Genomic DNA, 25,050 nt, shown 5'->3' on the forward strand with positions numbered 1-25,050 from the left:
AATCGAATATGCCCCTTTTTATTAAGTCTGGTAATCTAAGAATTAGGGAACAGACACCCTAATTGACGCGAATCCTAAAGATAGATCTATTGGGCCTAACAAACCCCATCCAAAGTACCGGATGCTTTAGTACTTCAAAATTTATATCATATCCGAAGGGTGTCCCGGAATGATGGGGATATTCTTATATATGCATATTGTTAATGTCGGTTACCAGGTGTTCACCATATGAATGATTTTTATCTCTATGTATGGGATGTGTATTGAAATATGAAATCTTGTGGTCTATTGTTACGATTTGATATATATAGGTTAAACCTATAACTCACCAACATTTTTTGTTGACGTTTAAAGCATGTTTATTCTCAGGTGAATATTAAGAGCTTTCGCTGTTGCATACTAAAATAAGGACAAGATTTGGAGTCCATGTTTGTATGATATTGTGTAAAAACTGCATTCAAGAAACTGATTTCGATGTAACATATTTGTATTGTAAACCATTATGTAATGGTCGTGTGTAAACAGGATATTTTAGATTATCATTATTTGATAATCTACGTAAAGCTTTTTAAACCTTTATTTATGAAATAAAGGTTATGGTTTGTTTTAAAAATGAATGCAGTCTTTGAAAAACGTCTCATATAGAGGTCAAAACCTCGCAACGAAATCAATTAATATGGAACGTTTTTAATCAATAAGAACGGGACATTTCAGTTGGTATCAGAGCGTTGGTCTTAGAGAACCAGAATTTTTTATTAGTGTGTCTTATCGAGTTTGTTAGGATGCATTAGTGAGTCTGGACTTCGACCGTGTTTACTTGAAAAATGATTGCTTAACAAATTTTGTTGGAAACTATATATTTTTAACATGTGAATATTATGTGATATATTAATCTCTTAACGCGTTTGATATTATGTGATAGATGTCTACCTCTAGAACAAGTCCCATTGACTCACCTAATAATAATGAAGAGTCAAATGTAAATTGGAATGATTCGTGGACTGGTTCACAAGTTCCCGAGGAGGAACCGGAAGAAGAGTCGGAACCGGAAGAAGAATCGGAACCGGAAGAAGAATCGGAACCGGATGAAGAAATAGAACCGGTGGGGGAAATAATAAAACGGTTAAGTAAAAGAAAATCCTCAACCAACCGACCAAGGTTAATTATGGTCAATGGTGTTTCCGCCAAGGAAGCAAAATATTGGGAGGATTACCAATTCTCCGATGAATCGGATTCCGACGAGAATTCCGATGATGTTATAGAAATTACCCCAACTGAATTTAAAAAGGCAAAAGAAAATAATAAGGGAAAGGGCATAAAAATAGAGAAATCTAATTCCAACCCCGATGAACTTTATATGTATCGTCAACGCCCGAAGTCCTTAAGTTGTAACAATGACCCGGGAACCTCTAAACCACCAGGTTTTTCTAAACCAATGTGGACAACGACGGCTCGTATTAGGGGAACATCATATATCCCTAGAAACTTGGCAAAACGAACCAAAACCGAAGAAGAAGAAACGAGCGAGTCGGAATAAGATAGTTGTATTCGTGTGGTGTAATATATGTAATATAGTGTTCGTATGCTTTATGATATATGTAAAAATTGCTTGTATTAATAAGTATTTTTTTATGAATCTAACTCTTGTCTATTTTACAGTTTAAAAACACAAAATGGATAGACAACCCAATATTTTAAGAGACCTACCCGGAGACATGATTGATGAAATCTTGTCTAGAGTCGGCCAGAATTCCTCGGCACAACTATTTAAGGCGAGATCAGTTTGTAAGACATTCGAAGAACGTTCCAAGAATGTCTTGGTTTATAAGAGACTTTCGTTTGAAAGATGGGGGATATCACATTGGGAAACCCATAAGTTACGATGTGTTTACTTTGACGCATATATTGCGGGGAACCCAAATGCTATTTTACGCAACGGGTTAAGAAATTATTTTGACTCAATATATCCGAATATTGGACTTCGTGATTTAGAAAAAGCGGCTAACATGCAACATAAAGAAGCATGTTATGCTTACGGATTAGTAATGTTTGCTTCTCACCAAAGTGAGAACAAGAATATCGGGCTACAACTATTAAACAAAACGTTTCCACAAGTGACGGAGTCGGTAATTGGGGTAAGAAATGAGGTTTTTAGATTATTACGGGACTGTTGGACATTACGTAACCCTCGTCCCTTTGACGACGTTACAACACGCTGTCTTATCAACGGCCATAACGGTTATGTTGCACAAGACCAAGGATGGGAAGTAGTCCTAGTAAAACCAGAATGCATGACTTGTTTCTGGACGTATGAATTACGTGTCTTTATTGCCTTTGCTGAACGACTTGTGTACTAGCTAGAATTATCTTCACAACTATCTTGTATCAAAGTTATTGTGTGCTATATTTCATGCTTTATGTAAAATAAGCGGTATTGTAAGTTTGTAAAATATTGTATAAAAGTTTGAACGCGAAATATTATTATAATCAGTTTTTCATATAGAATTGTAGTAGTTGAATTGTATATTAGCTACTAAGTATGAACTTAACGGGTAGGTACTACCCGAATTTAAACTTATAAAACGCTAATATGAAGAAAAAGCTTTTATAAATGAGTTCATATTATGCTACGAAATACTATTAACTACTCTTAATATTCTGTATGATTAACTTGTTCCATTTAAATATTTTGAAGGAAATGGCACCGACTACTCGACACACCGTGAATATGAATGAAGAGGAATTCCGTACTTTTCTAGCTTCAAACATAGCCGCAGTACAGGCTGCGCTACATACCAACAATAACCTTGGATCTAGCAGTACAGGAAATCGTGTAGGATGCACCTACAAAGAATTCACTGCCTGCAAACCTTTGGAATTTGATGGAACCGAAGGACCGATCGGATTGAAACGGTGGACCGAGAAGGTCGAATCGGTGTTTGCCATAAATAAGTGTACTGAAGAGGACAAAGTAAAGTACGCTACGCATACCTTCACAGGTTCTGCGTTAACATGGTGGAATACCTATCTAGAGCAAGTGGGACAAGACGATGCGTACGCACTACCGTGGTCAGCATTCAAGCACTTGATGAACGAGAAGTACCGTCCCAGAACCGAGGTCAATAAGCTCAAGATAGAACTTAGAGGGTTACGAACCCAAGGATTTGATATTACCACGTACGAAAGACGATTCACAGAATTGTGCCTATTGTGTCCGGGAGCATTCGAAGATGAGGAAGAGAAGATCGACGCGTTTGTGAAAGGATTACCGGAAAGAATCCAAGAAGATATAAGTTCACACGAGCCCGCCTCCATACAACAGGCATGTAGAATGGCTCACAAACTCGTGAACCAAATTGAAGAAAGAATTAAAGAACAGACTGCTGAAGAGGCCAATGTGAAGCAAGTCAAAAGAAAGTGGGAGGAAAACGGTGATAAGAATCACCAATACAACAACAACAGAAATTACAACAATAATCGCAACAATTATCCCAACAATCGCAACATCAATCGCAACTACAACAAACGGCCCAACAACAACAACAACAACAACAACAACAACAGCAACTACAACAATCATCCCAACAACAATAATAACCGCAACAACAACAACAATCAGAAGCAGCTATGCCAAAGGTGTGAAAAGAATCACTCGGGGTTCTGCACCAAATTTTGCAACAAGTGTAAAAGAAATGGTCATAGCGCGGCGAAGTGTGAGGTCTACGGACCAGGGGTTAATAGAACGAAAGGAACAAATGGTGTCAGAACGAGTAATGGTGGAGCAAGTAGTGTCGGAGCAAGTTATGCCAATGTAGTTTGTTATAAATGTGGAAAACCGGGCCACATTATTAGAAATTGCCCGAACCAGGAGAACACGAATGGACAAGGCCGTGGAAGAGTTTTCAATATTAATGCGGCAGAGGCACAGGAAGACCCGGAGCTTGTTACGGGTACGTTTCTTATTGATAATAAATCTGCTTACGTTTTATTTGATTCGGGTGCGGATAGAAGCTATATGAGTAGAGATTTTTGTGCTAAATTAAGTTGTCCATTGACGCCTTTGGATCGTAAATTTTTACTCGAATTAGCAAATGGTAAATTAATTTCAGCAGATAATATATGTCGGAATCGAGAAATTAAACTGGTTAGCGAAACATTTAAGATTGATTTGATACCAGTAGAGTTAGGGAGTTTTGATGTGATAATCGGTATGGACTGGTTGAAAGAAGTGAAAGCGGAGATCGTTTGTTACAAAAATGCAATTCGCATTATACGAGAAAAAGGAAAACCCTTAATGGTGTACGGAGAAAAGGGCAACACGAAGCTACATCTTATTAGTAATTTGAAGGCACAAAAACTAATAAGAAAAGGTTGCTATGCTGTTCTAGCACACGTCGAGAAAGTACAAACTGAAGAAAAGAGCATCAATGATGTTCCCGTCGCAAAAGAATTTCCTGATGTATTTCCGAAAGAATTACCGGGATTACCCCCACATCGATCCGTTGAATTTCAAATAGATCTTGTACCAGGAGCTGCACCAATAGCTCGTGCTCCTTACAGACTCGCACCCAGCGAGATGAAAGAACTACAAAGCCAATTACAAGAACTTTTAGAGCGTGGTTTCATTCGACCAAGCACATCACCGTGGGGAGCTCCTGTTTTGTTTGTCAAGAAGAAAGATGGTACATTCAGGTTGTGTATCGACTACCGAGAGTTGAACAAACTTACCATCAAGAACCGCTACCCACTACCGAGAATCGATGACTTATTTGATCAACTACAAGGCTCGTCTGTTTATTCAAAGATTGACTTACGTTCCGGGTATCATCAAATGCGGGTGAAAGAAGATGATATTCCAAAGACTGCTTTCAGAACACGTTACGGTCATTACGAGTTTATGGTCATGCCGTTTGGTTTAACTAATGCACCAGCTGTGTTCATGGACCTTATGAACCGAGTGTGTGGACCATACCTTGACAAGTTTGTCATTGTTTTCATTGATGACATACTTATTTACTCAAAGAATGACCAAGAACACGGTGAACATTTGAGAAAGGTGTTAAAAGTATTGAAGAAGGAAGAATTGTACGCTAAGTTTTCAAAGTGTGCATTTTGGTTGGAAGAAGTTCAATTCCTCGGTCACATAGTGAACAAAGAAGGTATTAAGGTGGATCCGGCAAAGATAGAAACTGTTGAAAAGTGGGAAACCCCGAAAACTCCGAAACACATACGCCAGTTTTTAGGACTAGCTGGTTACTACAGAAGGTTCATCCAAGACTTTTCCAGAATAGCAAAACCCTTGACTGCATTAACGCATAAAGGGAAGAAATTTGAATCTAATGATGAAAAAGAGAAAGCGTTTCAGTTATTGAAGAAAAAGCTAACTACGGCACCTATATTGTCATTGCCTGAAGGGAATGATGATTTTGTGATTTATTGTGATGCATCAAAGCAAGGTCTCGGTTGTGTATTAATGCAACGAACGAAGGTGATTGCTTATGCGTCTAGACAATTGAAGATTCACGAACAAAATTATACGACGCATGATTTGGAATTAGGCGCGGTTGTTTTTTCATTAAAGACTTGGAGGCACTACTTATATGGGGTCAAAAGTATTATATATACCGACCACAAAAGTCTTCAACACATATTTAATCAGAAACAACTGAATATGAGGCAGCGTAGGTGGATTGAATTATTGAATGATTACGACTTTGAGATTCGTTACCACCCGGGGAAGGCAAATGTGGTAGCCGATGCCTTGAGCAGGAAGGACAGAGAACCCATTCGAGTAAAATCTATGAATATAATGATTCATAATAACATTACTACTCAAATAAAGGAGGCGCAACAAGGAGTTTTAAAAGAGGGAAATTTAAAGGATGAAATACCCAAAGGATCGGAGAAGCATCTTAATATTCGGGAAGACGGAACCCGGTATAGGGCTGAAAGGATTTGGGTTCCAAAATTTGGAGATATGAGAGAAATGGTACTTAGAGAAGCTCATAAAACCAGATACTCAATACATCCTGGAACGGGGAAGATGTACAAGGATCTCAAGAAACATTTTTGGTGGCCGGGTATGAAAGCCGATGTTGCTAAATACGTAGGAGAATGTTTGACGTGTTCTAAGGTCAAAGCTGAGCATCAGAAACCATCAGGTCTACTTCAACAACCCGAAATCCCGGAATGGAAATGGGAAAACATTACCATGGATTTCATCACTAAATTGCCAAGGACTGCAAGTGGTTTTGATACTATTTGGGTAATAGTTGACCGTCTCACCAAATCAGCACACTTCTTGCCAATAAGAGAAGATGACAAGATGGAGAAGTTAGCACGACTGTATTTGAAGGAAGTCATCTCCAGACATGGAATACCAATCTCTATTATCTCTGATAGGGATGGCAGATTTATTTCAAGATTCTGGCAGACATTACAGCAAGCATTAGGAACTCGTCTAGACATGAGTACTGCCTATCATCCACAAACTGATGGTCAGAGCGAAAGGACGATACAAACGCTTGAAGACATGCTACGAGCATGTGTTATTGATTTCGGAAACAGTTGGGATCGACATCTACCGTTAGCAGAATTTTCCTACAACAACAGCTACCATTCAAGCATTGAGATGGCGCCGTTTGAAGCACTTTATGGTAGAAAGTGCAGGTCTCCGATTTGTTGGAGTGAAGTGGGGGATAGACAGATTACGGGTCCGGAGATTATACAAGAAACTACCGAGAAGATCATCCAAATTCAACAACGGTTGAAAACCGCCCAAAGTCGACAAAAGAGCTACGCTGACATTAAAAGAAAAGATATAGAATTTGAAATTGGAGAGATGGTCATGCTTAAAGTTGCACCTTGGAAAGGCGTTGTTCGATTTGGTAAACGAGGGAAATTAAATCCAAGGTATATTGGACCATTCAAGATTATTGATCGTATCGGACCAGTAGCTTACCGACTAGAGTTACCTCAACAACTCGCGGCTGTACATAACACTTTCCACATCTCGAATTTAAAGAAATGTTTTGCTAAAGAAGATCTCACTATTCCGTTAGATGAAATCCAAATCAACGAAAAACTTCAATTCATCGAAGAACCCGTCGAAATAATGGATCGTGAGGTTAAAAGACTTAAGCAAAACAAGATACCAATTGTTAAGGTTCGATGGAATGCTCGTAGAGGACCCGAGTTCACCTGGGAGCGTGAAGATCAGATGAAGAAGAAATACCCGCATCTATTTCCAGAAGATTCGTCAACACCTTCAACAGCTTAAAATTTCGGGACGAAATTTATTTAACGGGTAGGTACTGTAGTGACCCGAACTTTCCCATGTTTATATATATTAATTGAGATTGATATTTACATGATTAAATGTCTCCAACATGTTAAGTAATCAAACTTGTTAAGACTTGATTAATTGAAATATGTTTCATATAGACAATTGACCACCCAAGTTGACCGGTGATTCACGAACGTTAAAACTTGTAAAAACTATCTGATGACATATATATGGATATATATATAGTTAACATGATACTATGATAAATAAACATATCATTAAGTATATTAACAATGAACTACATATGTAAAAACAAGACTACTAACTTAATGATTTTTAAACGAGACATATATGTAACGATTATCGTTGTAAAGACATTTAATGTATATATATCATATGAAGAGATATTCATACATGATAATATCATGATAATATAATAATTTAAAATCTCATTTGATATTATAAACATTGGGTTAACAACATTTAACAAGATCGTTAACCTAAAGGTTTCAAAACAACACTTACATGTAACGACTAACGATGACTTAACGACTCAGTTAAAATGTATATACATGTAGTTTTTTAATATGTATTTATACACTTTTGAAAGACTTCAATACACTTATCAAAATACTTCTACTTAACAAAAATGCTTACAATTACATCCTCGTTCAGTTTCATCAACAATTCTACTCGTATGCACCCGTATTCGTACTCGTACAATACACAGCTTTTAGATGTATGTACTATTGGTATATACACTCCAATGATCAGCTCTTAGCAGCCCATGTGAGTCACCTAACACATGTGGGAACCATCATTTGGCAACTAGCATGAAATATCTCATAAAATTACAAAAATATGAGTAATCATTCATGACTTATTTACATGAAAACAAAATTACATATCCTTTATATCTAATCCATACACCAACGACCAAAAAAACCTACAAACACTTTCATTCTTCAATTTTCTTCATCTAATTGATCTCTCTCAAGTTCTATCTTCAAGTTCTAAGTGTTCTTCATAAATTCCAAAAGTTCTAGTTTCATAAAATCAAGAATACTTTCAAGTTTGCTAGCTCACTTCCAATCTTGTAAGGTGATCATCCAACCTCAAGAAATCTTTATTTCTTACAGTAGATTATCATTCTAATACAAGGTAATAATCATATTCAAACTTTGGTTCAATTTCTATAACTATAACAATCTTATTTCAAGTGATGATCTTACTTGAACTTGTTTTCGTGTCATGATTCTGCTTCAAGAACTTCGTGCCATCCAAGGATCCATTGAAGCTAGATCCATTTTTCTCTTTTCCAGTAGGTTTATCCAAGGAACTTAAGGTAGTAATGATGTTCATAACATCATTCGATTCATACATATAAAGCTATCTTATTCGAAGGTTTAAACTTGTAATCACTAGAACATAGTTTAGTTAATTCTAAACTTGTTCGCAAACAAAAGTTAATCCTTCTAACTTGACTTTTAAAATCAACTAAACACATGTTCTATATCTATATGATATGCTAACTTAATGATTTAAAACCTGGAAACACGAAAAACACCGTAAAACCGGATTTACGCCGTCGTAGTAACACCGCGGGCTGTTTTGGGTTAGTTAATTAAAAACTATGATAAACTTTGATTTTAAAGTTGTTATTCTGAGAAAATGATTTTTATTATGAACATGAAACTATATCCAAAAATTATGATTAAACTCAAAGTAGAAGTATGTTTTCTAAAATGGTCATCTAGACGTCGTTCTTTCGACTGAAATGACTACCTTTACAAAAACGACTTGTAACTTATTTTTCCGACTATAAACCTATACTTTTCTGTATAGATTCATAAAATAGAGTTCAATATGAAACCATAGCAATTTGATTCACTCAAAACGGATTTAAAATGAAGAAGTTATGGGTAAAACAAGATTGGATAATTTTTCTCATTTTAGCTACGTGAAAATTGGTAACAAATCTATTCCAACCATAACTTAATCAACTTGTATTATATATTATGTAATCTTGAGATACCATAGACACGTATACAATGTTTCGACCTATCATGTCGACACATCTATATATATTTCGGAACAACCATAGACACTCTATATGTGAATGTTGGAGTTAGCTATACAGGGTTGAGGTTGATTCCAAAATATATATAGTTTGAGTTGTGATCAATACTGAGATACGTATACACTGGGTCGTGGATTGATTCAAGATAATATTTATCGATTTATTTCTGTACATCTAACTGTGGACAACTAGTTGTAGGTTAATAACGAGGACAGCTGACTTAATAAACTTAAAACATAAAAATATATTAAAAGTGTTGTAAATATATTTTGAACATACTTTGATATATATGTATATATTGTTATAGGTTCGTGAATCAACCAGTGGCCAAGTCTTACTTCCCGACGAAGTAAAAATCTGTGAAAGTGAGTTATAGTCCCACTTTTAAAATCTAATATTTTTGGGATGAGAATACATGCAGGTTTTATAAATGATTTACAAAATAGACACAAGTACGTGAAACTACATTCTATGGTTGAATTATCGAAATCGAATATGCCCCTTTTTATTAAGTCTGGTAATCTAAGAATTAGGGAACAGACACCCTAATTGACGCGAATCCTAAAGATAGATCTATTGGGCCTAAAAAACCCCATCCAAAGTACCGGATGCTTTAGTACTTCGAAATTTATATCATATCCGAAGGGTGTCCCGGAATGATGGGGATATTCTTATATATGCATATTGTTAATGTCGGTTACCAGGTGTTCACCATATGAATGATTTTTATCTCTATGTATGGGATGTGTATTGAAATATGAAGTCTTGTGGTCTATTGTTACGATTTGATATATATAGGTTAAACCTATAACTCACCAACATTTTTTGTTGACGTTTAAAGCATGTTTATTCTCAGGTGAATATTAAGAGCTTTCGCTGTTGCATACTAAAATAAGGACAAGATTTGGAGTCCATGTTTGTATGATATTGTGTAAAAACTGCATTCAAGAAACTGATTTCGATGTAACATATTTGTATTGTAAACCATTATGTAATGGTCGTGTGTAAACAGGATATTTTAGATTATCATTATTTGATAATCTACGTAAAGCTTTTTAAACCTTTATTTATGAAATAAAGGTTATGGTTTGTTTTAAAAATGAATGCAGTCTTTGAAAAACGTCTCATATAGAGGTCAAAACCTCGCAACGAAATCAATTAATATGGAACGTTTTTAATCAATAAGAACGGGACATTTCATGTCGAGTATACTTGCATATGTCTAGTGTCTTTTGACTACTTTAAACTGTGTCGCACGTGTTTCATTTGTACTTTAAACATCGTTAAGTACTAGTTATGGAAACTACTTTTGTAAACTTTGAAACATCCACACTTATGAAATGAATGCGACATATTTTCGGTCAAACTTTGTCTTAAAGACTTATGACCATGTAATGGGACCTACGTAGATGGCGCCGTCAAACTTGATTTGGTCGGGTCGCTACAATTCTTATATGCATCTTATTAATGTCGGTTACCAGGTGTTCAATCCATATGAATGATATTTTTGTCTCTATGCATGTGACGTATATTTATGAGAACTGGAAATGAAATTCTTGTGGTCTATTAAAACGATGAAAATGAATAATTATGATAAACTAATGAACTCACCAATCTTTTGGTTGACACTTTAAAGCATGTTTATTCTCAGGTACGAAGAAATCTTCCGCTGTGCATTTGTTCATTTTAAAGATATTACTTGGAGTCATTCATGACATATTTCAAAAGACGTTGCATTCGAGTCGTTGAGTTCATCAAGATTATTATTAAGTCAATTATAGTTGGATATATTATGAAATGGTATGCATGCCGTCAACTTTCGATGAAATGAAAGTTTGTCTTTTAAAAATGAATGCAATGTTTGTAAAATGTATCATATAGAGGTCAAGTACCTCACGATGTAATCAATTGTAATGTATTCATCCAGATGGATTAGGACTGGTAGTTCGAGAAACCATCAGAAGACTCTCATAACTTTATCATTTCTTTCTATTTCTCTAATTCTATGCACGTTAAATAACCCAAGATAATCCACCACCACCTACGGTTTGCACCATCACCCTACACCACCGTCACCATCATCACATGCCATATCCGTCACCACCACAGTTCACAGTCGCGTACCACCACCTGAGAACACCACCGCAACCTCTTTCCACCCTATCTCCCTTCCCTCTCTCTCTCTTATTCTTTTTGTTCTCTTCTTCATGAAACAAACCAACATCACCTCAAACCACCATGAAAGGCTACTTTTATTCTGCTATAAAATTTCTGTTTTATTCGATAACCACCACTAACAATCCTTCTGTTTTGATCGAACACCACAGCTGATGTACTTCTTTTATTTTTACGCTGCTCTTGCTTCTTTTATTATACTGTGAACGAAACCAAGGACGAAGAAAACTAAAATGAATGATATTAATGAAGAAGAAGATGATGGCTGCGTTTTCTTCTTTTGTTTCTACTTCCGGTTAAACCAACAATGACGATGTTAATACAATGATAATGGTGAGAATATGAAATGACAATGATACATGATAATGACGAGTAACATTGATGAGGTTAAAGTATTGATGATGATTAAATGTACTTGATGATGACATCGATGATGGTGATGATGAAGGGAGAAGATGATGATATTGATAAGTAAATAATCATAGTTAAATACTGAAGATCGATGATGATGTGATGATATATAAAGATGATGATGCCGTGAATGATGTATGTGATAATGATGACTACGATTTTATGATAATAACATAAAATGATGATCGTGTATGTTACTATTGTTTGTCTGTTCGAGAACCAAAAGCAGAACCGCTGCTATTGTTAATTGTCTTCGGTTGTTTGGTTGTAAGAAGAAGGCAGCTTGCACAAATAGGTTTAAGTAATTTATTGTGCTAATCAAAACAAGAAGTAACGAGCAGAGCAATGGTTTAGTTGCTTGGTTGTTAAACAGGAGGTCTGAGGTTCGAAACTAGGCGACTACATTTTTTTTTAAAATAGAAGCGGTCTTAAAAATTTGGGCCGATTTATATTAAGTAATTATTTTTGGGCCGAGATCCACTAAGTAGTTGGGCCGAGATATGTGGCCTGTTGGACGGGTTTATTGAAGTTGAAGAAGAAACAACTATGTACGAGTTATATATATATATATATATATATATATATATATATATATATATATATATATATATATATATATATGTGGTATTAAAACAGAAAAGCAACGGTAGAGGAGTGGTTAAGGGGTGGTATCGGGTAGCGAGAGGTCGCGGGTTCGAGTCTCGGCCATGACATTTTTTTTAAAAGCCTTTTCTTTTGGAGGTAGTACTATTATCACTATTATTTTTATTATTATTATTATTATTATTATTATTATTATTATTATTATTTATTATTGATTGTTATTAAGAAATTATTATTATTACCAATATTAGAAATAGGATTATTAGTATAATTAATATTATTATCATTATTATATATAGTATTATTATTATTATTAAATATGACTATTAAAATCATCATTGTTATTATAAGTACCATTAATATTTAAAATATTATTTTTATGAAAACTAACATTTTTATCTTATTATTATTACCATTTTTTCTTTACTACTATTATTATTACTAACATTACTTTTATTATTAATATTATTATCAAAACTATTAATATTAGTATCATTACTAAATCTAATTACTTTTAGTATTATTATTATTATCATAAAAAGGTACAAATTTTTATTTATTATTATTGATATTATTTTACCAAATAAATAGCTATATAAGAATATATTTTAAACATATCACATAACAACATTAATATTTTCATAATAAATACTAATTATTTATCTAAAGTATATAAAATAAATATAGTTAATATAGTTACCAATGAAACATGCGAGTTACTGAAATAACAATTAATAATAATATCTAAACTTGTTCGATTACGATTATATGTGTTAATGTATATACTTGATATAGGTTCTTGAATTTGAGGCCAACCCTACATTGTTCAGTCGTTCAATGCCGTCATATGTATTTTTACTACGAAATACAGTATCGTGAGTTTCATTTGCTCCCTTTTTAAATGCTTTTGCAATATATATTTTTGGGACTGAGAATACATGCGCTGCTTTTATAAATGTTTTACGAAATAGATACAAGTAATCTAAACTACATTATATGGTTGAATGATCGAAATCGAATATGCCCCTTTTTAGTCTGGTAATCTAAGAATTAGGGAACAGACACCCTAATTGACGCGAATCCTAAAGATAGATCTATGGGCACTAACAAGCCCCAGTCAGAGAATTTGAACTGCTTTAGTACTTCGATTTTATCATGTCTGAAGGGAGTCCCGAAATGATGGAGATATTCTATATGTATCTTGTTAAGGTCGATTACCAGGTGTTCAATCCATATGAATGATTTTTGTCTCTATGTATGGGACGTATATTTATGAGAAATGGAAATGAAAATCTTGTGGTCTATTAAAATAATGGAAATGATTGATTATGATAAACTAATGAACTCACCAACCTTTTGGTTGACACTTTAAAGCATGTTTATTCTCAGGTATGAAAGAAATCTTCCGCTGTGCATTTGCTAATTTTAGAGATATTACTTGGGGTCATTCATGGCATATTTCAAAAGACGTTGCATTCGAGTCGTCGATTTCATGAAGATTATTGTTAAGTCAATTATAGTTGGATATATTATAAAATGGTATGCATATCGTCAACTTTCGATGTAAGGAAAGTTTGTGTTTTCAAAGCGAATGCAATGTTTGTAAAATGCTTTATATAGAGGTCAAGTACCTCGCGATGTAACCAAATGTAATGTATTCGTCCAGATGGACTAGGACGGGTCACTACAGTTGGTATCAGAGCAGTGGTCTTAGCGAACCAGGTCTTGCATTAGTGTAATGACCCGAAAATTTGCGACTAAATTTAAACTTAATCTTTAAAGGATTAATGATTTCGACACGATAAACAAAGTCTGTAAAACTGAATCTCAAAATTTTTGAACTATTCAAGTACCCTTCGATTTTCTCAACGATTCGCGAACAATTATATGTAAATAGATACATATATATACTATAACTTGAAAACGTAACAAAGTTTTAATTGCATAATACCGTACATTAAACATATTGGTTTATATATCCAATTAAATATATATGATTTCAAGTTATTTAGTAAACGATAGTAACATTCGATTATTGATTTGATTGATATTTAGATAAGTTAACTAAAACGTTTAAGATGAACCAGTAAAACACTAATTTGATAAAGTATTTTCAAATTGCTACAGTACCCAAAATGCTACAGTGTTTTCGAAAATCACTATTTGCTACAGTAAAATTGACTTTGCTACAGTGGATTGCTACAGTGAATTGCTACAGTAAAAAGTGGATTGCTACAGTAACTTTGCTACAGTAAAAATTGGCTTGCTACAGTAACTTTGCTATTTTAAAAATGTATTTTAACAAATAGCGAGACGGTGATTTATAGAAGTAAATGACCAAAATACTCGAAAGTTTAAGATATACTTTGAGTGGTATAGTTTAGGAATAATTTAAGGCTATATTTTAACAAAGGTACGAGTCACGAAATGTAAAATGCAAGTTTTCTCAGCGTACGAAAGGACATTCGAGAAACTGGAACCGGGACATAAGTCAAGTAACAACGTACGACTTATCGGAACAAAAGTTACAAGTTAACTATGCACGTAAATATAATATAATATATAAATAATTATATAAATTAAATATAATATATTATATTTAAATATGTCGACAAACTAAAATACAAAACGATTGTGAGCTGGAAAAAGAGGCCATGCGATCGCATGGCCATTGTGCCTCAGACCCATGCGATCGCATGGGAAGGCTGGGCAAGCAACCTCTATAAATTCAGTCGAATTCTTCCATTTTTTTTACACATATATTACTCCGTATTTATATTATTATTATTATTATTATTATTATTATTATTATTATTATTATTATTATTATTATTATTATTATTATTATTATTATTATTATTAAGATTAAGATTAATATTATTATTAATCTTATTATTATTATTAGTAGTATTAATATTATACATAAAATACTACGACGAGGTCTTGAGCGTGTCACTTTCAAAACGAGTTTCCGAGCGAGCTAGAGCTAAGGAAAATATGGGTTATTACCAAGGAGGTTATGGGTAATGTTCGGGGGTATTTTTGTGAAGCAAACCTCGTGTTTATCATCTCCGATGCATCTACGTGCTTTCCTACAATATTGTATATCAATATTTAACTGTGAGTTATAGTCCCACTTTTAAAATCTAATATTTTTGGGATGAGAATACATGCAATGTTTAAATAACTATTTTTGCAATATTTATATGCGTGAGTTCATTTGCTCCCTTTTTACTCATTACATTTTTGGGCCGAGAATACATGCAAATGCTTTATTAACTGCTTTATAATATTTATATGTGTGAGTTTCATATGATCCCTTTTTACTCATTACATTTTTGGGCTGAGAATACATGCAAATGCTTTATTAACTGCTTTATAATATTTATATGTGTGAGTTTCATTGATCCCTTTTTAATTGCTTTTGCAATATATATTTTTGGGCTGAGAATACATGCACTTTATTTTAAACGCAATGGATACAAGTACATACTAAATTCTACACTGAGTTTGAACCGAAAATCCCTTAGCTTTGGTAACTAGTAACTGCTAGTTATAAGAACTGGTGGGCGCGAGTAGTAGTATATGGATCCATAGGGCTTGATATCCCCGTCCGAGCTAGAGCGCTAGCCTTTTAACGGACGTATGCTATTTGAGAAGCGTACACGTTGGTTTGCGTGTATTATTAAGATGATTATACAAAGGGTACAAATTATATAAGCATTAAAGTTTAGTTACCAGGGTGCTCAATTTTGTAGAACCGATTGATAAACGTTTCGGATGAAACAACTGAAATCTTGTGATCCACCTTTTATGTAAAACCTATTGATAAACGTTTTGAATAAAACAACTGAACTTTTGTAATCCACATTGATATACGGATTATGTGTAATATTAAAACTATGAACTCACCAACCTTTGTGTTGACACTTGAAGCATGTTTATTCTCAGGATTCTAGAAGTCTTCCGCTGTTTGCTTATACGTGATACAAGATATGTGCTTGGAGTCATACATGCTATATACAAGAAACTTGCATTCACCAAACCATTACCATGTATCTTATTTTGACTGTATTGTCAACAGATGTATTATTGTAAACCATTTAAATGATGATTGTCTATACGTAGAAATCATCAGATGTTAAAAACCTGGAATTTATATATTCATTTATGAAATACCTTTTCAAACGAATACAATGTTACAAAATGTATCACATAGAGGTCAAATACCTCGCAATGAAATCAATGAATGACGTGTTCGTCCATATGGATTTGGAGCGATCGTCACAATTAGTGTCTCTAACTAGTAATTGTTAGGATGCATTAATGAGTCTGGACTTCGACCGTGTCTGCATGTCAAAAGTTTTACTTATCATTTCTAGTCGAAAATCATCTACTTATCATCCTTAAAAAATTACCTGCTTATCATTCTTAGTGTAACAACCCAAATCCGTTTAACCAAAAACGGAGTACATTTTTTTTATTAGTCAGGTCCCATTAATATAATACATTTTCAACTCTGTTTTAATCGAAACATAACATCATAATGATACGTTTAACAATCTATCATGACCCTTGGCACACAAATTACACTTTACAAAATCGTTTGTAATAATGATCCGATCACAAGAAATACGGGTTAAGACTCAATAACCCAACCCAATACCAAGAGCATAATCCCGGGGACTACCAAATCCCCCATCCGCGTCCAAATATCCAAAAGCTACCCCGTCGAGCCCAAGCGCTCCTAAGCATCTATTCTACAACTAGCTAGCTTCATAATCACAATACCTGTAAAAAGGTAAACAACGAGAGGGGTAAGCATAAAGCTTAGTGAATGCAATAATTATACATATACATATATAATATACCTACTTGCAAACACTTACACAAATACCTCATACACGCTAGCAATTTACATGGCATACCATCTCAAAGTATATCGCTAAATCTCCAAGACCACAAGCTAGCACAAACAATAGCATATATAACCCGGACAATATAATATGCTACACTACAACACATAACCATGGTTAACCAATAGTACAAGGGAATGGTACTTCGAATTTCCCATCGGTGTTCCCAACAACCGTTAGTGCACAACAAATTATAACACTAACCCCGGAGTGGTATCGATCGCCCGAACTTTAAACCCACCCGTCACGTATAATGTGGTATCGAACGCCCGAACTTTAAACCCACACTACATGCCCACACACATATATGACATGGCATCGAACACCCGAACTTAAACCCATATCATATATTGACTCGATGTCGTATCGATCGCCCGAACTTAAAACCCACATCGAATCTCGTACAAGTAAATACATTATATACACACATGTATAATCATTCCACTCAACTCGTGAACTCGAGCATTACAAACCATGCGCGAAATCCCCACCACACCCGACCGAGCAAGATTTTACCTATAATACGCATATAGGTATACACATAATCAACATACAACCTCATTTGGACTCTCGACCCGCCCGAATGAACAATAAGTCAAAAATATACCCTTTTTCACTTTTAACGCTACCCGAAGGTCCAAAACTAACGAGACTAGTTCCCGCGTTCTCTAAATACCCAATTATGTCAACTTTAACCTTTAAACGCATACTAGCTGGTATTTTACACAAAACCCATTCCACAGTTGACTAAGTTTGACTTTATTGATAAAACACCAAATTTTAACCTACAATCTCTTCTCGCGAGTAATTACATCAAACGCATCATTTAACACTTAACAAAAGCATTTAACATCTAATTAATCCCAATTAGTGTCATCCTCAATTTTGACCCAATTCAAATTGCTCATTTTGACCAAAGTTATAAAACGCCCCAAAATCACCAGCGACTAGTGATTATATTTCCAAGATAACCACTAACACTTAAATCAAGTATTTACCTACTTGATTTACCAAAACTTGACTCAAACCCCATTTTGACACATAAACCCTAATCTTGACCCATTTCAAAATTAATCAACTCAAATACACCCAAAAGGGTTCCAACGCTTTCAAAATCACTAAACTAAGTGATTACACCCAAAACCAAAGCCTAATCATGGTCAAAACGTCAATCAACCCAAAACCCGCCATGTATCAAAAATAACTAGTTTCCATAACCCACTTCATCATCTAAATGGGTTTTACAACTAAAAAGCTAAAAACCCTAACTTGAATAACAAATCATAAAGATGAATTTTGGAGTTAGAACTTACCATCATTATCACAACGTAGCCGTGAACGGGGTGAACAGCTTTAACTCTCGCAACATGACCCGATTCACTCATCTTCTTCCCCAAACCAAGCTCTCTCTCTCTCTAAACTTGAAGATGAGTGTGTTTTTGTGTGTAAATGAGGATAAGATGAACTCTAATCAGGTTTTAGGCTCTCCAAACCGTCCACATGTGAATTTACCAAAACACCCCAAAAGATTCCATTAAAATGGGTCAAAAATGACATTACAGCGACATTTGTCGCGTTTCGCGACACTTTGTCGCGTTTCGCGACACCAGGACGCGACACGCGACACTCAAACACGACAGAAAGACAGAAACCATGTATCAGAAGTTGTCTCATTTCGGTCATGTTTGTCACGGATCACGACAGACCAGAACGCGACAAAACACATCCGAACTCGACAGTTTACCTGATTTTCTCCAATTTCACTTTTAAAACATCCCAAAGTCCAACGTGGTCAACTCATTACATCCAAACTAATAAATAATCATTCTTGGACTTCAAATGATGCCCCGAGCGTCATGTTTAGAAAAAACGGGGTGTTACAACTCTCCCCCACTTAGTTTCGATCACGTCCTCGTGATCCAAGTCACTTAACCAATCCGAACCTACACACTATGGTTCTCAAACAACGTTACCATCTGACTTCCACCACATTACACATTAACCTGAAGATTAATTCATTAACTAAATACACACTTGCACGCATTCTGAGACGTACAACACATAATATCCGAGGTCTATAACGATCACCTAGAATACACAGAATCGCCTTGTATTATCCTAACTCCTCTAAGCAATTCCTTTTAAAGAGTCACCTTCAACAACTAAATCGTCACCCGTGATTTATCAAAATCCACAAATCCGAGCACTAACACTTGCTCAATTCCACATATTGGAAAAAAAACTCAACCAATCTCGTACCGAGATATCAACTCCTTAGCATACCCACACCAAGTACAATGCTAATAAACACAAACTTGCATTACCGCAACCAGCGGTATATCTTGCACTCAACGTCAAAATACGGAAAACTCCATTAACCCTTCAAGTTCTCTCTACTAAATCTCGCAACAAGCTACATCCATAATTACATCACCCAACGGGATCTACTAGGTCCACTACGCCGCGAACCAAGTCTTGCATTAATCCAAATTGAGAAGGATTCATGCTGCATCAAAACTCAGCACTTCATCGGCTCACAACGCACCACTCAACTGGTCAATCATGTATGTCCTCTATTTCAAGAACCAACTTCCACACGTCTCCACAACCGGGTCATTCCTTCAATGAAGAAATTTCAGTATCACCAACTAATCACACTAGGGATACAAACTTTCCCATGAATGGATCCGCACACGACCTTCCGTCTCTGAATTAATCCAGGACGACAATAATACACCACAAGTTAGACAAAACATCAACACTCAACACAGGGTTTCTCCCCTAAACCCAACAACACATCCATACAATACGGCTTCCTAGCACTAGCATGGAAACTATTTGTGTACTAGAATCCTGTCAATAGAGAATTATCATCCTAACAATTCACAATTCGTCACGCGACCTCCAAAAGTATTCACCAATGTCAGGTGAATCCTCCAACCTAGACCGTCCATTCAGGATGGTTTCGACATTTCAATGCGGCTAACGGGTCGCATCACTAGGGAATGCACCCTCGCAAACAAACAAAACCCGCGTGTCTCTATGTGAGACAATCGGAAATAGAACTCCCCGCCTCACAATCATCCATAAAGTGGAATAATCCACCGACAATATCCACAATCATTTTTCCCGAAAGGGAAAATACAGTATCCATACCGAAATCGAACTCGTACCTACTCAACAGCACTATTCGGGTTTCGCACCAACCCAATTTTACATCACGAGAGCACCCGCAATGACAGTTACATTCTCTCACGTCCGTTATCTCAAACTTCACACTTGGTCTCATACCGCACTTGGTACTGCACGACCACCTTATACAAGAAGACTTACGCTTCACTTGATCTAACACCACCGGAGATTCCTCGGCAGTAAAAACTCCCCCACTTAGGATTCATCTTCACATTCTCACCGGCAAGATGATAACACCCCGCAAAATTACCATTTTCGCAACACACGTGATCATTCTCATCATTGATCGTAAACACCGAATCACTGCAAATTCACTTTAGGCTCTCAGAGCCGTCATACCAAATTACCAGAGACGTCGTACACGCGACGACTTCACACCTTCATACCACAAATCACAATCGACTGCCTTAATCGTTCGTAAATCGAACTCTACCAAAGTCCCACATACGTCTCTATGCCTAAGCATACGTCACTCCGATAAATCATTCGTGCATCTCAGTCGAGATCACCCGACCTTCTATGCAACAAACCATTATCAACAATTGCTCACTCTCATGGGGAAGAGTGACCAATCCGACACAATAATTGCATCGACCTCAATATCAACGCTTCATTATAACCTTCGACCTAATCGACCATTTAGCCCATCACCGGCTCACCGGTCATCCTTACTCGTCCATCACATAAGAGCAAAAAGATTCGCTCATCTGCCACTTCATAAGAAGTATTTACTGCATTGCTCCTAAACTTCGACCTTCGCAACCGTCGAATTACTATCACCCGCCGATCACTATTTAAAATCTTCGATGCTTCCAAAGGGTATCTCACAGGCACCCTAAGCACAAAGTGATCACACCATCACCGGAGTTGAACATTACACTAGCAGGTATTAGAAGGCACCTGACGCCGTGTCATGCAGACTCCCACCACAATCAACCGAATTTTTAGAAACCCGATCTTTAGGTTCCATACACCCGATGTCACCCATCTCTCAATAATAATGACCCGCAGTCATACCTACCCGGCAAACCTTACGGTTTATCGTCGTATAAAAAATTCCTAGCGATCACACGCTACCCGCAATTGTCCACAAGGCCAAACGATATAGCCTCACGAAACCTTTCATCTAACACTAAAGAGATGCTTGGAAACGCCAAGTCTTACACTCTTTCGCACATCGACACGACCACATCATCAAGGGGTATTCTGTTAGGAATGTTACCCTATAATTCACAACACACTAACGCCACCAATGTCATATGGGTCCTACTCCCATGAGTTTAATGACCCAAAGACTCCCCGATTCGCCAATTCCAAGGCGACTCACAACAAGAATCCTAACACGATTCTCTAACCACACACTCTACCGAGTGTAACTCAAACCACAATCATTAGACTTGTCGCATTCCATTACGGAATTCAAGTCCTCATCGCATACACGCACACGTAAATCGGTTATCGTAGTTACGATGAGTAACTTCAACGAATGACAAATCTCAAAATGCACCCACTACTTAGTGTGACTAAGCATGCACCAAACTCGTGAGTTAGCTCACTCACTTAACTAAACGAATCCACAGTAACACTTCCCGACTCGCAAAGAACTCGATGTGACAACAAGCACATCACTCGAGACCACTATATCCTAGGAACCAATAAAAGATTCCTAATTCGTTCCGTTCTACCTCAACCATGCCACGTTTTCTCCGTTCGGTACTTGTCATGTCATGCTTGGTGTCAAGATACACTTTCATAATAATGGTGATCAATCACTATTACAAATGCGTACCTTACCATTTTCACATGGTCACGCAAAGTACTTTACCTGGACTGACGCAACATTCACGAAAGAAAACACGCGATAACTCCTAGTACCCGAATGACCAAAGTCCTTACCGCGAACTTGATCACTCAAAACCGCCAGTTATTCGAATCTCTCTAATAGATTCATCCCTAGGACATCGCATAATTAGATACCTGTATATATATATATACACATATATACAATATAATAATAAATATACACAAGTACACCGCAACATAAGTCAACCTACAACCTAGGTGACTATCACTAAAACAACGTCTAAGTTCGCCTACTTACATTAGGCACTAGCAATCTAAGGCACTAATTTACGCATGAAATAAGGCCCCACAAAATTCCACATTGGACAAACACAAGTCCTAGTTAGTCACCTACTCTAAGGCACTATCAAATCTCAATTCGACCCGTAATCCTACAAGTCCCGCAATTAACGAACCACTGTAAATAAGTTTAAGACTAGGCACCTATTCCAAGGTCACCTAATTCCCTTAGACTATGCTCTGATACCACTTGTAACAACCCAAATTCGTTTAACCAAAAACGGAGTACATTTTTTTATTAGTTAGGTCCCATTAATATAAAACATTTTCAACTCTGTTTTAATTTAAACATAACATCATAATGATACGTTTAACAATCTATCATGACCCTTGGCACATAAATTACACTTTACAAAATCATTTGTAATAATGATCCGATCACAAGAAATACAGGTTAACACTCAATAACCCAACCCAATACCAAGAGCATAATCCCGGGGACTACCAAATCTCCTGATAGGTCAGATCATGTTGAGATTGAGAGAAGTGATAAGATAAAGAGAGATTCAGTATGTAAGAATGAGACTCGGTATTAGAGAGAATCGGTAAAATTACATTCCACAGCTTCTAGAACTCGGTTACAATGCAATGGCTATCTAATTAGGACTACTTAGGTTCCTTATATAGCCCTCTTCTAAGGAACCTTCATTTAAGCTTATTTCACATTAACACTATACAACTTCGGGGTCCTAACAATCTCCCCCTTAGTGTTAAATGTGAACTTTACAACATAATCCTATTTAAAACATCTAAAGGAACTTTGTTCCTCTGAAGTGAACTTTGGATTTGAAACCCTTGAGATTCTCATATCTTCGTATGTTCACTCTTGTTTTGAGACGAATTTTTAATCTTGTGAGAATGTATTTGAAAATCTCAATATCTTCAGTTGAATGGCAGTTATTGATCAATCTCCATCTCATGTACTTGAAAGCATACATCAACGTTCCGTCTGAGTATCTTCTGAAATCTGAGACTCTGATGAAGATCTTTGTATAGTGAGAATTGACAAATGCAAACCCATATGGACAGTCACTCACTTCAAGTAAGGACATGTATCTTAGCTCTTCAATCACTTGATTTGGTGGTTTGATTCCGAGCTTTTTGTGTCCAGATTCCAATCCCAACTGAAAATTATGAACTGACATCCATCTCATCGAATCAAGAATAAATCTGTAGACTGCCTTCATTGCAGTAGCATGATAAATTATTGCAGATTCATTCAAGTTAATCAGATAGTTGTAAATGAAAATAATGTCATCCATCTTCAGTTTATCAAAATCCGCTTCTGAGAATTGGTAATCCTCATCATCCATTCTTGTAACTTGAAACAATGGCATCTTCACTCCATCCTTGTTAATCATCAAAACCTTATTTATGCTTTTAATCTCTGAACTCCGCTGAATTTGAAGTTTCTCTTCATTCTTCAATTTGAATTTGTCACGAACACTCAGATAAGCTTTGAGATATTCTGGTTTCTTATGATATTTCCATGCACCCAGAACACTCATTGATGCAGAAAGGACGAGATCAGAATCACCATAAATTCTATATGCTTGTTGTTCAATGAATGGTGAATGAAGAATATCTTTCTCTTCATCCTCACTCAGTTGGTAATTAGCATCACGTTCAAGAACAATCTCTGCAATTTGAAAAGGAACATTCAAATCGGGAGGAGTCGTGGTATCTTCTTTGCCATTAGAGAAAATCTCCTTTTCGAAGTGTATTCCAAATTCGTCAGTTGGAGATGTCAAATTAACAAATTGATGATCATTGAATTCATTGGCGACACTCGATGACCCCTTCAAAATATCTTCAATGTTGTCAAAGTTTTGATTGTCCTCTTGAGTTAACTTTTTCTCTGATTGATCAGCTGAATCCATAATCATTAACATCCCTGAGTCACCCTCTCTCTGACTTTCCGATTCATCTAGAAAAATTTCACACTGAATTTCTTCAATTTCATCACTGGAATCAGATATATCAACAACATCTTTATCCTGCTTTTGACTAGATGTACCAGCTTCATACGTTGATCTTTGAAAAACACTGGACCGATAACCACCTTGTCTATTCTCCTCCTCATGAAGATTGTCAGGATCAAAATCATCATGATCAGGCATGTGAATTGGTCCAGGTGACTTGCATGGAGATAAAGGATACACTATCCTTGCTTGCTCAAGATAAATCATCATAGTTTCGCGAACTTCATCAAGATCAGTTCGTTTAGTAAACTCAGCAAGATAGAG

This window comes from Rutidosis leptorrhynchoides, chromosome 1 (assembly GCF_046630445.1).
Source record: "Rutidosis leptorrhynchoides isolate AG116_Rl617_1_P2 chromosome 1, CSIRO_AGI_Rlap_v1, whole genome shotgun sequence".
Classification (NCBI taxonomy): Eukaryota; Viridiplantae; Streptophyta; class Magnoliopsida; order Asterales; family Asteraceae; genus Rutidosis; species Rutidosis leptorrhynchoides.